At 39.7% G+C, this 13,109-nt stretch overlaps 1 protein-coding gene across 3 annotated transcripts in view; it reads right to left on the minus strand.

The window, feature by feature from the left end:
* NELL2 (neural EGFL like 2) overlaps nt 1–13,109 on the minus strand; it is a 225,822-nt gene that overhangs the window by 92,541 nt on the left and 120,172 nt on the right. The window lies entirely within an intron of this gene.

A 13,109-nucleotide genomic window follows, 5' to 3' on the forward strand; every position in this document is an offset into this window, starting at 1 on the left:
TACTAATTTGGGAGTGGTTAGTAGCACACTGTGTAATGCTATCAGGTTAAATATGACCATGTAGATCATTGTTGCTACCACTGTTATATAACTGCAACAAATCTTGTACAGAGTGTGGCATGTAAAATGTCTATGAAAAAGTTATTTGCTGAATATCATTATGCCATTTTTATGCCTGTATCATTTTTGTATCTCAAGTTATGAATATTAACTATGTACCTTTATTTCAAATGTGTTTGTTTCTGGATAACACCCACAAGGTATTTAGCCAGCACCTTGTGAAGAGACTATTCAAGTTGAATGGACCATCAAAGAGCACTTAACTCACAATGGCCCATGGAAGATGCCTATCTACACTTATCAGAAGGGGTAGCCATGTTAGTCTGTGTCAGCAAAAACAACGGGGAGTCTTTGTACCATGTTAGAAACTAACAAATGTATTTGGGCATAAGCTTTCATGGGCTAAAACCAACTTCATCAGATGCATGGAGTGAAATATCTATTCTGGGAGTTGCCTTACCAAGTGGGGGGGGTGTCAGTGCTAACGAGGCTCATTCAAACAGGGTGGATGTAGCCTATTCCCAACAGATGACAAGAAGGGGTGAATATCAACATAGGGAAAATTACTTTTTGTAGTGACCCAGCCACTCTCAGTCTTTATTAAGGCCTAATTTAATAGTGTCAAGTTTGCAAATGAATTCCAGTTCTGCAGTTTCTTGTTGAAGTCCATTTTTGAAGGGAGACTGAAGTGCTCTCCTACTGGTTTTTGAATGTTACATAAGAACATAAGAATGGCCGTACTGGGTCAGACCAAAGGTCTATCCAGCCCAGTATCCTGTCTACCAACAGTGGCCAATGCCAGGTGTTCCAGAGGGAGTGAACTTAACAGGTAATGATCAAGTGATCCTCTCTCCATCTCCACCCTCTGACAAACAGAGGCTAGGGACACCATTCTTTACCCATCCTGGCTAATAGCCATTAATGGACTTAACCTGAATGAATTTATCCAGTTCTCTTTTAAACCCTGTTATAGTCCTAGCCTTCACAACCCCCTCAGGCAAGGAGTTCCACAAGTTGAATATGTGCTGTGTGAAGAAGAACTTCCTTTTATTTGTTTTAAACCTGCTGCCCATTAATTTCATTTGGTGGCCTCTAGATCTTATATTACGGGAACAAGTAAATAACTTTTCCTTATTCACTTTCTCCACACCACTCATAATTTTATACACTTCTATCATATCCCCCCTTAGTTTCCTCTTTTCCAAGCTAAAAAGTCCTAGCCTCTTTAAACTCTCCTCATATGGGACCCGTTCCAAATCCCTAATCATTTTAGTTGCCCTTCTCTGAACCTTTTCTAATGCCAGTATATCTTTTTTGAGATGAGGAGACCACATCTGTATGCAGAATTCAAGACATGGGCGTACCATGGATTTATATAAGGGCAATAAGATATTCTCAGTCTTATTCTCTATCCCCTTTTTAATGATTTCTAACATCCTGTTTGCTTTTTTGACTGCCGCTGCACAGTGCGTGGACGTCTTCAGAGAACTATCCATGATGACTCCAAGATCTTTTTCCTGATTAGTTATAGCTAAATTAGCCCCCATCATATTGTATGTATAGTTGGGGTTATTTTTCTCAATGTGCATTACTTTACATTTATCCACATTAAATTTCATTTGCCATTTTGTTGCCCAATCACTTAGTTTTGTGAGTTTTTTTGAAGTTCTTCACAATTCTTCATGTCTGATTTGTGTCCATTTATTCTTTTGCGTAGAGACTGTCCAGTTTGGCCAATGTACATGGCAGAGGGGCATTGCTGGCACATGATGGCATATATCACATTGGTAGATGTGCAGGTGAACGAGTCCCTGATGGTGTGGCTGATGTGGTTAGGTCCTATGATGGTGTCCCTTGAATAGATATGTGGACAGAGTTGGCAACGGGGTTTGTTGCAGGGATTGGTTCCTGAGTTAGTGTATTTGTTGTGTGGTGTGTAGTTGCTGGTGAGTATTTGCTTCAGGTTGGGGGGCTGTCTGTAAGCGAGGACTGGCCTGTCTCCCAAGGTCTGTGAGAGTGTATTTTACTGTATTTTTCACTCCATGCATCTGATGAAGTTGGTTTTAGCCCACGAAAGCTTAAGCCCAAATAAATTTGTTAGTCTCTAAGGTGCCACAAAGACTCCTCATTGTTTTTATCTACACTTAATGGACTTTCCTGAGGACATTTTAATTAGAATATGAGTAATGGCTTCTGCTATGACTAAGCGAAACATACATAGACATGTGACTTGCCCATGTGACTCCAAACTTCATCTTGTTACCTGTAATTTTCCACAAACTAGAAAAATGGGTTTCCCTTCACTTGACAGAAGCTATAAAGGGCCCCGAAAACATCTCTATTTTGCCTCTTTCCTGCTCAAATCTCTAGACTATGAATTTATACTAATGGGAGCATTCTAACCAAAGGACTGAGGACTTTCCAATGATTTGGAAGCAACCAGAGACTTAACCAGCCAGTGGTTTATTCTATCACTGCTACAAGCCTGATCCAAGAACTTCGCAATTGTTGTATGCATTTGATTCCTTTAACCAATTTTAACTCACCTTTCTTTTATATATATATAAATAAACCTTTAGATATTAGATACTAATGGCTTAGCAACAGCATGATTATTGGGTAAGATCTGAGTTATATATTGACCTGGGTATGTGGCTGGTTCTTTGGGATCAAGAGAACCCTTTGATTGATGAAATTGGTTTTAAATAACCACTCATCATTAAGTCTAGTGTCTGGGTTGAATACAGCACTGGAATACCCTAGGAGGATGCAATTCTGACTTGTTAGCCAGTGTGGTGAGACAGAAGTTTACTTTTGTTGCTGGATTGGTATCTCTCATGGAAGAATAACCACCAGTTTTGGGGTCTGTCTGCCCTTTTTCCCAAGAGCTTGTCCTGAATTTGGTATTCTCAATTGTGACCCACTGAGACATGGTGACACACTGCCCCTGTGATACCAGTGCACAGACAAGTATCACTGAGCTTTTCAGTGCATGTATGGACCTCTAATTATATTAGCAAGCAGAGCCCCATATATTTTCCACAATTCCATGACCATGGAATTTGCCATAGAACCCAACCTTGCTACAAAATTGCACCCTAGAAACTAAGGGTTGGGGTTTTGTTCGTTTGGTTTTTAATTGTGCTTATGATCTCATGGCTACAAAAAACAACAACCCACCAAACAGAGAACAGAGCGTAAACTCATGCACTATTGTGTTCCTGCTGACAGGTCAAAATATAGACTGGAGTTATAAACTCAACTGGGTGTTGATTTGCTAGTGATGAAAAATTAAATGTCAGCAATGATAGCTACTGTACCTTACTGCTGATCCTTATAGCACTAACATCCAGCTAATATACTCATACCATAACACCTTCTAAACCTTTCCTGCTGGCAAAAGCATCAGCGGTCTGCTACCCAGCTGCCACCATCTCCTTTCCCCCTACAACTCCAAAATACTGTTTTGCTTTGTCAGTACAAAGGTCTGTGGCACACTGAGCATTTAGAAGCCGAGTAAATCAAATAAATGCTACATGGATAGTGCACTGATTCTGTGTTAATTTTCATGTTTAATTCAAAAAAATCCTCTATTCTTTATTTTACCTGACGCTGCTGTAGATTTTTCCAGTTCTGAGTGTCACAGAAATCTGGGGACCCTGTTGCAGAAGTTAGATCAAGTTTGCCAAAATATGCAGGGCTTCACTGTCAGTGCTGAGTGTTAGTGACAATGGGCTGTTCTTCAGAAACCCAGTGCCCCCAACATTCCTGACTGTGATACTCAGGTTGCTTTTCTTTCCCTTCCCTAGGAGCTCTGCTGCTGGAGGGAAGAGAACCATAAGCAATGCTGTGGCACTGCTGTAGGGCAGCAGTTGCTATTTTTATGTATTTTCATACAAAGTGCAACCTATACTTACAATCAGCACTTTCAGGCAATATGGTTTACCAAAACTAAATAAGAAAAGAACAAAAGAGACACCTCCATAAGAGCACAGGGGATGTATCTCCTCTGCATCTGAACTGAGAACAACATGGTAAGCTGTCTCCAGCAGAAAAACACAGTCACAGAAATTGAAAGGTGAAATACAAAGGAAACAAGAAAGAGCTGCTCACACCACAAGTACTGCAGCAAGTGATGTAACTGATCTGAGCCCTGGGTTAGTGCAATTTGTGTGGAGAGGAAGCGGGGTTAGGCTTAACCCTGAGTTCAAACCCTCGGCTTACACTGCAATGTAGACATACCCTTTAAGTCTATCATTATAAGGCATGTTTTCTAAACCTTTACTTATTCTCGTGACTCTTCTCTGAACCCTCTTCCATTTACCAGCGTACTTCTTGAATTGTGGGCACCAAAAATGGACATGGTATTCCAGCAGCAGTCACACCAGTGCCAAAGACAGAGGTAAAATAACCTCTGCTTCTATTCAAGATTCCTCCGTTTATGCATCCAAGGATTGCATTTGCTCTTTTAGCCACCGCATCACATTGCGAGCTCATGTTCAGCTGATTATCCCACTACAACCCCCAAATCTTTTTCAGAGTCGCTGCTTCCCAAGATAGAGTCCACCATCTTGTAAGTATGACCTACATTCTTTGGTCCTAGATGTATATATTTAGCCATATTAAAATGCATATTGTTTGTTTTTGCCCAGTTTACCAAGCGATCCATATTGCTCTGAATCAGTGACCTGACCTCTCCATTCTTTACCACTCCGCCAATTTTTGTGAAATCTGCAAACTTTAGTGATGATTTTATGTTTTCTTCCAGATCACTGATAACAATGTTAAATAGCATAGGGTAAAGCACTGACCCCTAAAGGACAGTACTGAAAACACATCTGCTTGATGACAATTCCCCATTTACAATTATATGTTGAGACCTTACAGTTAGTCTGTTTTTAATCCATTTAATGTATGCATATTAATTTTATATTGGTCTAGTTTTTTAATCAAGATGTCATGTGGTACCAAGTAAAAGCATGACAGAAGTCTATTATGTCAATATTATCTTTATCATCCAAACTTGTAATCTCATCATAAAAAGATATCAAGTTAGTTTGACAGGATCTATCTTCCATAAACATTTGATTTGCATTAATTACCCTCCTTTAATTCTTTATTAATTGAATCCTGTATCGGCTGCTCCATTATCTTGCCTGGGATCAATGTCAGGCTAACAGGCCTATACGTAACCAGGTCATCCCGTTTACTCTTTTTAAATATTGGTACAACAACACTAGCTTTCTTCCAGTCTTCTGGATGTTGTCCTGTGTTACAATAATTATTGAAAATCAACAGTAATGGTCCAGTGAGCTTTTATGCCAGTTCTTTTTAAACTCCTGGATGCAAGTTATCTGGACCTGCTGATTTTAAAATGTCTGACTTCAGTAGCTTCTGTTTAACATCCTCCAGTGATACTAGTGGAATGGAAAGAGTGTTATCATCATCATATGATGAGGCTATATCATCTGTTTTTCCTACAAATACAAAACAGAAATATGTATTTAATATTTCTGCCTTTTCTGCATTATTATTGATAATCCTGCCACTTCCATCTAGGAATAGACCAATACCATTATCAGGATTCTTTTTGCCCCTAATACATTTTTAAAATCTCCTCCTTATTGTCCTTAATTCTGCTGGCCATAGATTTCTCCTTGTGTCCTTTTGCTTTCCTTATCAATTTTCTACAATTCCTAATTTCTGATTTACTTTCATTACAATCAACTTCACTTCTCTTCCATTTGTTATATATATTAGTTTTTATATGTATCTTCACTTCTCCTCTAAACCAGGTCATTTTTTAAACCAGTATGACCTTCTTCCTCAATTGTGGGATTGTGGCTTTTGGGCATCCAGTAAATTGTTGTCAAATGATTCTCAATTATTATTCAAATTTTTCAGATTAAATTATTCCTCCCAGATGAATTGGCTCATAATTGTTTTTAGCTTTGTAAAATTGGCCCCATTAAAGCACAAAATATCGATTGGTATGGACTTCATTCTGCTTGCATATTATAAATGTGATCAAGTCATGATTACTTGTACCTAAGCTACCATTAATTTTTAGTTCTGTGATCGATCAGTTACTCTTTATCTGTCTAAAAAACGATTTCCCCAATGTTGGCTGCAACACTTTAAGTTACAAAATAGTCATCTATAATGCTCAGAAATTCTAAGAATGTTTTAGTACTGGCAGTATGAAACCTCTAGCATATGTCACTAAAATTGAAGTCCCCCGTGATCATACAGCTTTTATCCTACATATTATAGATAGGTGCATAAGGAGCTGGGCATCCTGTTCCCTAATGTGATTTGGTGGTCTGTAGCAGACACCACCTAATAATCTATCTTGTGCTTTATCTGTTAGGACATGGATTTATCAGCATTCAAGAACATTTTCTTCTGAGTTATCAGGGACTTGGAAACAGGTAATGCCATTTTAGACAGAGTGCTACTTCCCCTCCACTTTTGCCCACTCAGTCCTTCCTGAATAGGTTATAACCATTTATTTTAACATTCCAATAGTGTAAATCATGACACCAGATTTCAGTAATACCAAGTAGATAGAATATTTGCACATAAATGAGCAATTTCAATTCCATTTGTTTGTTACCCAGGCTCCTAGAAGTGGTGTATAGGCAATTCAAGTATTTCTTCTCTTCGTGCCCTTTGGTTCCTTGATTAATTTCATTCCCAACATCTAAGTTTTTTGCTAACTGAGTGTTCATATCTTCCCTATTTTTACCCTTCCCATTTGCTATTAGTCTCACACCCTCCTGACTACTCTAGCCAGCCTGTTCCCGAGACTGGTTCCCCTTCTATTGAGGGGAGGCCATCCAAACAATACAGCCCCTCTCCTCATAGAAGGTGGATCAATGTTCCACAAAACCAAAACCCTCCACCCAGTGGTGTAGTCCTGACTGGGCTGTACACTACTGGAATGTCCCCACCAGTGTGACCTCACACACACATGCAAGGACATGCTGTGCAGAGGATGCCATTTTGCTCTACAAAAATGGGATCCTCCACGTGCCGTGAACTAGCACATACAGTGTGTGCGAGGTCACAGGGAGCAGAGGATGCCATTTTGAGAGCAAAACAGTGTCCCCCATGCAGCAAAAATGTTGGAACGCTGTTCCAGGGTATTCTGGCTCCACTACACCTGTGCTTACACCATTTACCTAGCCAGCAGTTCACTTCCGAAATCTTCTGCCTTCTGTCTTCCTTCACTTATGGGACAGGAAGGATCTCAGAGAAGATCATTTGGACAGTCTTCCTCTTCAGCATGCTTCCAAATTCCCTGAAGTCATCTATTATCTGCAAAATATCCTGCAATACACTATCATTACTGCCAGTGTGAACCATCACCAATGGATCCTGGCTCATTGACTTCAGAAGCCTATCCAATAGAGTGACGTCTCATGTTTTGGCTCTGGGAAGGCAGCACACTGGCCTGTTGTCCACCTGTCCCTGGTAGAATGTTCTTTTGATTCTTCTGAGTATTGAATCTCCAGCAAGAATAATCTGTGTCCTTCCTGTTTGTGGGGAAGCTTAATTTTCTTACAGGTTGGGCTGAGCTGCCATCCACATGTATGTCCCATACATTTCTCTGTTTCCTTGGACCTGCTGGATCTTGTGAGGTATCTTCCATAGTTTCCACATTGAGGACCAGATATCGATCTGAAATTTCTAACTGTGTGGAATTCCTCTTGTCGCTGGTAGCCACAGTTTACCCATTCTCATCTTTCTCCAGCCATGTAGAATGCTGCCATGACCCCTTGCCTCGTGGTTATGAATTTTTCAATTGACTTGATCTGATTTTTTTTTTTTTTGTATTATCAGTTCCTGAAAATTTTCAAGATTTCAATTTTTTGTCTTGATTCAAATTGGGGAATTAAATTGAAATCTCAAAAACTCCTGTGGAATAAGAAAATTGTTTCTCACCCACCCATTTAAGAACATGGGGAAATATTTATTTATTTGTTTGAACTGCTGTAGCACCTAGAGGCCCCAATTAGAGATCAAAGCCCTACTGTAGCTAGGCATTATATGCATATCTGATTAAAAAGTCCCTTCCATGAAGAACTTACAGTCTTAGCATCTGCCAAGCTACAATGGGGGATACAACAGAAAAGTAGGAAGGAGAGACAGAGAGAAAGGATAAGATAACTGTCAAATGTCAACCAGCAGTTACACAATATTAACTACTGAGGTATTGTGACAAAAAAACCCAAACAAATAAATCAGCTCCCACTCTAGCATACTATATGGGGCATTAATTTATACCACTTTTGAGGGCTACAAATGAAGTCAAACTACTTTGTCAGAGAAGAAGAAAGCTCACTTTAGAAGCCACCATAATAAAAGTCTTTTTATCTCCGTTACTAATTGAAACACTGGTTTAGCCCTTTAGTCATCTTTAGTTACAGACTCACGCAATACAATGGAAAGCCTAATGCATTTTGAAACCTAAAAAAGTCTACGGAATTTATCTTAATTTTTCCTGTCAAAAGGCCCTATTAACATATTAATGGACATTCATGTCTTATTGCTTAGCCAGTTAGATCCTGAAATCAATCAGTTCAATAGGATGAATGCATCACACCAACAGTTCTATATTCTTGAGAACAATCAAACTAGAATACTTTAGGTCCGTGGTTTGACAATGGGCTACCAGTTCTGATATACTAGATACTCTGATATAGCATGACAGTGTAGTCCTGGAGATCAACATGCTTGAGTCCAAATGGAACAGACAAAGGGAAATTCTGGGAAAACTGGTAGAGGGGAAGTAGCTGAAATAAGTATTTCTATCTTTTTTTTCACTTTATAAAAAGCACTTAACCCAGCTACTCTAGGGTGCGTGTACAAAAACTTATATAAACATATACAAATCAGAAAGAAAATCTCCCAGACCCCCTATTAGACTTGCCTCCTTAGGGTCAAATTCTGCAGTGACTTATACCATGCCACCCCATACATAAGAGTCAAATTTGAGCCTTGCTTTATAAGCCAGTCCTGACCAAACCATCATCATAACCACCCCTGTTAACAAACAAAGACCCTCTTGAGGCTTCTATAGCTTTCGATTCCCTTGTCCCCACAAGGGTCAGACAAAACAGACGAGCCTTGCACCTGTGTACAGTGAAGGAAATTATTTCCAGAATTGAGGATCCTTCCTGGATAATGCCCTGCCTCCCTTTTAAACCAGTAGGGATCTAGCTCAAGTGCCTCCACTCTTCACAACCGCAGAAGCATCACCTAGGGATAGAGGTGCTCTCTCAGGATTTTAGCAACGGGTAACCTACAAATGGGGACGAACAGGCTGGATCAGAATAGTAGTCCACAGAAGAACAGGAAATAATAGCATTAACAACCAACTGTGCTTTTGAGATCCAAAGATATTTCCTTGAATACCATCTAGAGTAAAGCTGCAGTATAAATTAGCCTGATCAATAAAAAAACTTTTCATAGAAATGAATTCAAATATAACGAAACTTTTAGAATTAGCATGTATTACAATGTGTTCCAACAACTCAACATATGGTGTGTGTTCTAATGTGAAGCAATAACCCCCAAAACTGCAGTAATCATGCTGACACCAAAATAACCCTTTTCAGAATTGAATGGGAAGGTAAAGCTATTATTCTTTTAAAAATAACTGTGTGAATTTTAGTGCTTGTGAAAGGTTTTGGCTTGACAGCCCTGGAGAACCAAGCTCTATATTTATCCACTGAACAGAAACAGCATGGGATAGCTCTCCCACACAGCCTCATCAACAAGTCTCAATCTTGACCTGAAGGAACCGCCTCTAGGTTAAGGGTGTAATTCACTTACCACTTCTATGCAGTCTTTGGTCTCTCTGCTCAGACTGCCAAATAAAGTTACCAGTTAATATCATTTCCAGTGGCAGTGTATGTGATGTATACACTGATCAACTGGAAACTGAAGTAAGATGATTAGGAAGTTAAGTGACAGTGTTACCCATACACCTCCTGGATGTGGTGTTCTGTCCCATTTTGGAGCAGGCGGTGGGGGGAGGGGGAATATTAATGAGTTTGCTCTACAGCCTTAGCTAAGAGCCAGTTGGCTTTTAGCTCATGTGGTAGAGGCTCATGCACTAAGCTCCAGAGATCCCAGGTATGATCCCGACTGGGGTCTGTTGGCGTTACAACAGCACAACATTCTTTACATGTATACTACTGAGTAACCATCAGATGTTAATTTTTGCTTGTTTCAGATATTAACCTGGTTCATATTTAAACAAGCAAACTAGCTTAGAAAAGCTGTACTGTATATTCCACTATCAGTCACCTAAAAAGGAAAAAGGGTATTTTGAATCTTAGAGCATCATAAATTTTATTTGCCTACTAACAATTAATCATTACTGGCCTTCCCTTCCCTTGTTAAAATCACAGGGACATGATGGTGAAGAGTAAATATGACTGATTACTGCAAATGCAATCAGAAAAGGAGGGTGAATGGATTACAGATTTTATACCCATGCAATCATTTTTAATGTGTTACAGGTAAAGAGATTGTTCGTAATCCATGCTACCCATTCCAGGGCTGGATTACTGTAACACACTTTAATTCAGACTGACTCAGAGGGTAACTGATACATTACATACTGTTCAACATGCAGCACCCCACCTGCTTGTACCATGGATAAACCAACAATGGCACATTACACCACTGCTCTGTGCTCTACATTGCTCTCCACTGCATCTGTTCTTGTTCCTGTGCTGTTGAACACTTGCAGACTTCCCTCATTTTAGACAGGTTCTCTTCTCCAGAACTGCCTTACTCCTTGACAAACAGCACTACCTTTCTACTTTTGACATATTCCCTTCTCTTCCCTCCATACCATCTCCTCTGCTATTTTCCTTTAACCCCCTCTCCACCTGACACACCGTCCCACCTCTAGATCTCCCTCACCCTAACTGTCAGCCCATCCTTTGCCCTCCTCAATGTCTCACTCACCTCTGGCTCCTTCCCTTCACAACACAGGCACAGACTGGTTTCCACTTAATCTCAAAACTGTCTCTTGACCCCATCTGTCTCTTCAGATATTGCCTTATAGAATCATAGGACTAGAAGGGACCTCGAGAGATCATCTAATCCAATTTCCTGCACTTATGGAAGGATCAAATATTATCTATACTTGACAGGTGTTGTCTAACCTGCTCTTAAAAATCTCCACTGATGGTTCATCGGGTGACACTGTTCAACAGTTACTACTTCTGTGTGTAAAGTGGCATTGTTTTAACAAATGAAATATTTAGTCCAGACAGAAGAAATATTTCTGGATCACACAGACTCCACCTAGTTGAAATTAACTCAAGTATCCCACACAGGAAGTCTGTGAACACAAACATTGCTTGCCATCATTTAATGTTTTACTTTGCAAAACACATCTGCTTGTTATTTAATATCTTATCATTAATTCATACACTAGGTATACATGATAAAACAAGTAATTATATACTGTTATCTGTCAAACATGACAGCATCGCAGGAGGCTTTCCTGACACATAAAATAAGTAGTCTGATGTCACTGCATACTGCGAATAGAAAGGGCAGTTATATATCATTAATTAGTGAATTACACCAGTCAGTGCACCTTACTGCAACAACAGTTAATGATCTTTAGTGACAGTGTGTTAGGGCAGAAAATTTAAATTAAAAATTGAGTACCTGGTAATTTTTTTAATTTGTGATAGTATTTCTTGGAACTTCCTAATTATGAGCTACAGAAACAATGATAAATACAGGCAAATAAGCAAGGGTTAAAAAAATGAGGAACAGAAAAGAGGACAGAGGATTTTATATATAAAATATACCAGATTCTACCTAGGCAAATATAATAAATATTAATTATGCTTCATCTGTTCCAACACTCCTTGTCTGTATATTGTGTACATAATCTAGTACTACTTCAATGGATCTCTGATCTGGAATAGGACCCATATATGGGAGCAGGGCCGGCTCCAGGCACCAGCTTCTCAAGCAGGTGCTTGGGGCGGCCGCTCCGGAGAGGGGCAGCACATCCAGGTATTCGGCGGCAATTCGGCGGACGGTCCCTCGCTCCGCCTGGGAGTGAAGGACCTCCCACCGAATTGCCGCCGCAGATCGCGATCGCGGCTTTTTTTTTGTTTTGTTTTGGCTGCTTGGGGAAGCCAAAACCCTGGAGCCGGTCCTGTATGGGAGTCAGTTTGCATCATTTGTCCATTAGATTGGGCAGGGCTTTGTTTTACTGTACAACTAAAGTACCCAGCATACTTTTGGAAGCTAAAAAATTTAATATTACTGCCTATTCTACAGGTATTGCTGATGCTACCTCAGATCAGTCCAAATTATATCCAGTCTCCAAAACAATGCCACTCTTATGGTAAAGAATGATATAATATAGACGTCTATATAGCTATCACTATATTTACATGTTTTATGTAGGGATCTTAATTTTGACTTCCCTTTGGTTTAACATCTGGCATTTGTGTCATTTTTTCAGTTCTTGGTGACCCAGCCATTGCATAGCAATGATTTTAGAACTATTGTAATACACTGGGATTTTCAAAGAAGCCTAAGGGAGTTGGGCATGCTACTTCTATTGAATCTCAACATCATGCAGGCACCCAAATCCCTTAGGCACCTTTGAAAACCCCAGTCCCATAGTTGATAACTATGTTCAATTATTATTATGTTTCAGGTTTAGGTAGTTTATATGGGAAATAAGATCTTCATTTAGAGCCTTCATAGAGCCTACAAAAGTCTTTGTTTCTCCAATAAGGGGAAGCTCTTCCATTTAAGGCATTAGCATGCCTCATTAATGGCAGCGGCTTGAGAGTTTGAAAGTTTCCAGTGGGCTCCATTCATACAAATAGCCACATTTTTTTCATCCTAATCATAACTGCAATGTCAGCCAAGGCTGGAGAGAGATGATAGAGGTCAGTCTGAAAATCCTTCATGCAAAATCAAACACCATAGGTATGATTCTGCAACTCACACCCACTCAAATTGGCCTGTCAATGAGACTATTCATTTGG

Source organism: Malaclemys terrapin, chromosome 1, assembly GCF_027887155.1.
Source record: "Malaclemys terrapin pileata isolate rMalTer1 chromosome 1, rMalTer1.hap1, whole genome shotgun sequence".
Lineage (NCBI taxonomy): Eukaryota > Metazoa > Chordata > Testudines > Emydidae > Malaclemys > Malaclemys terrapin.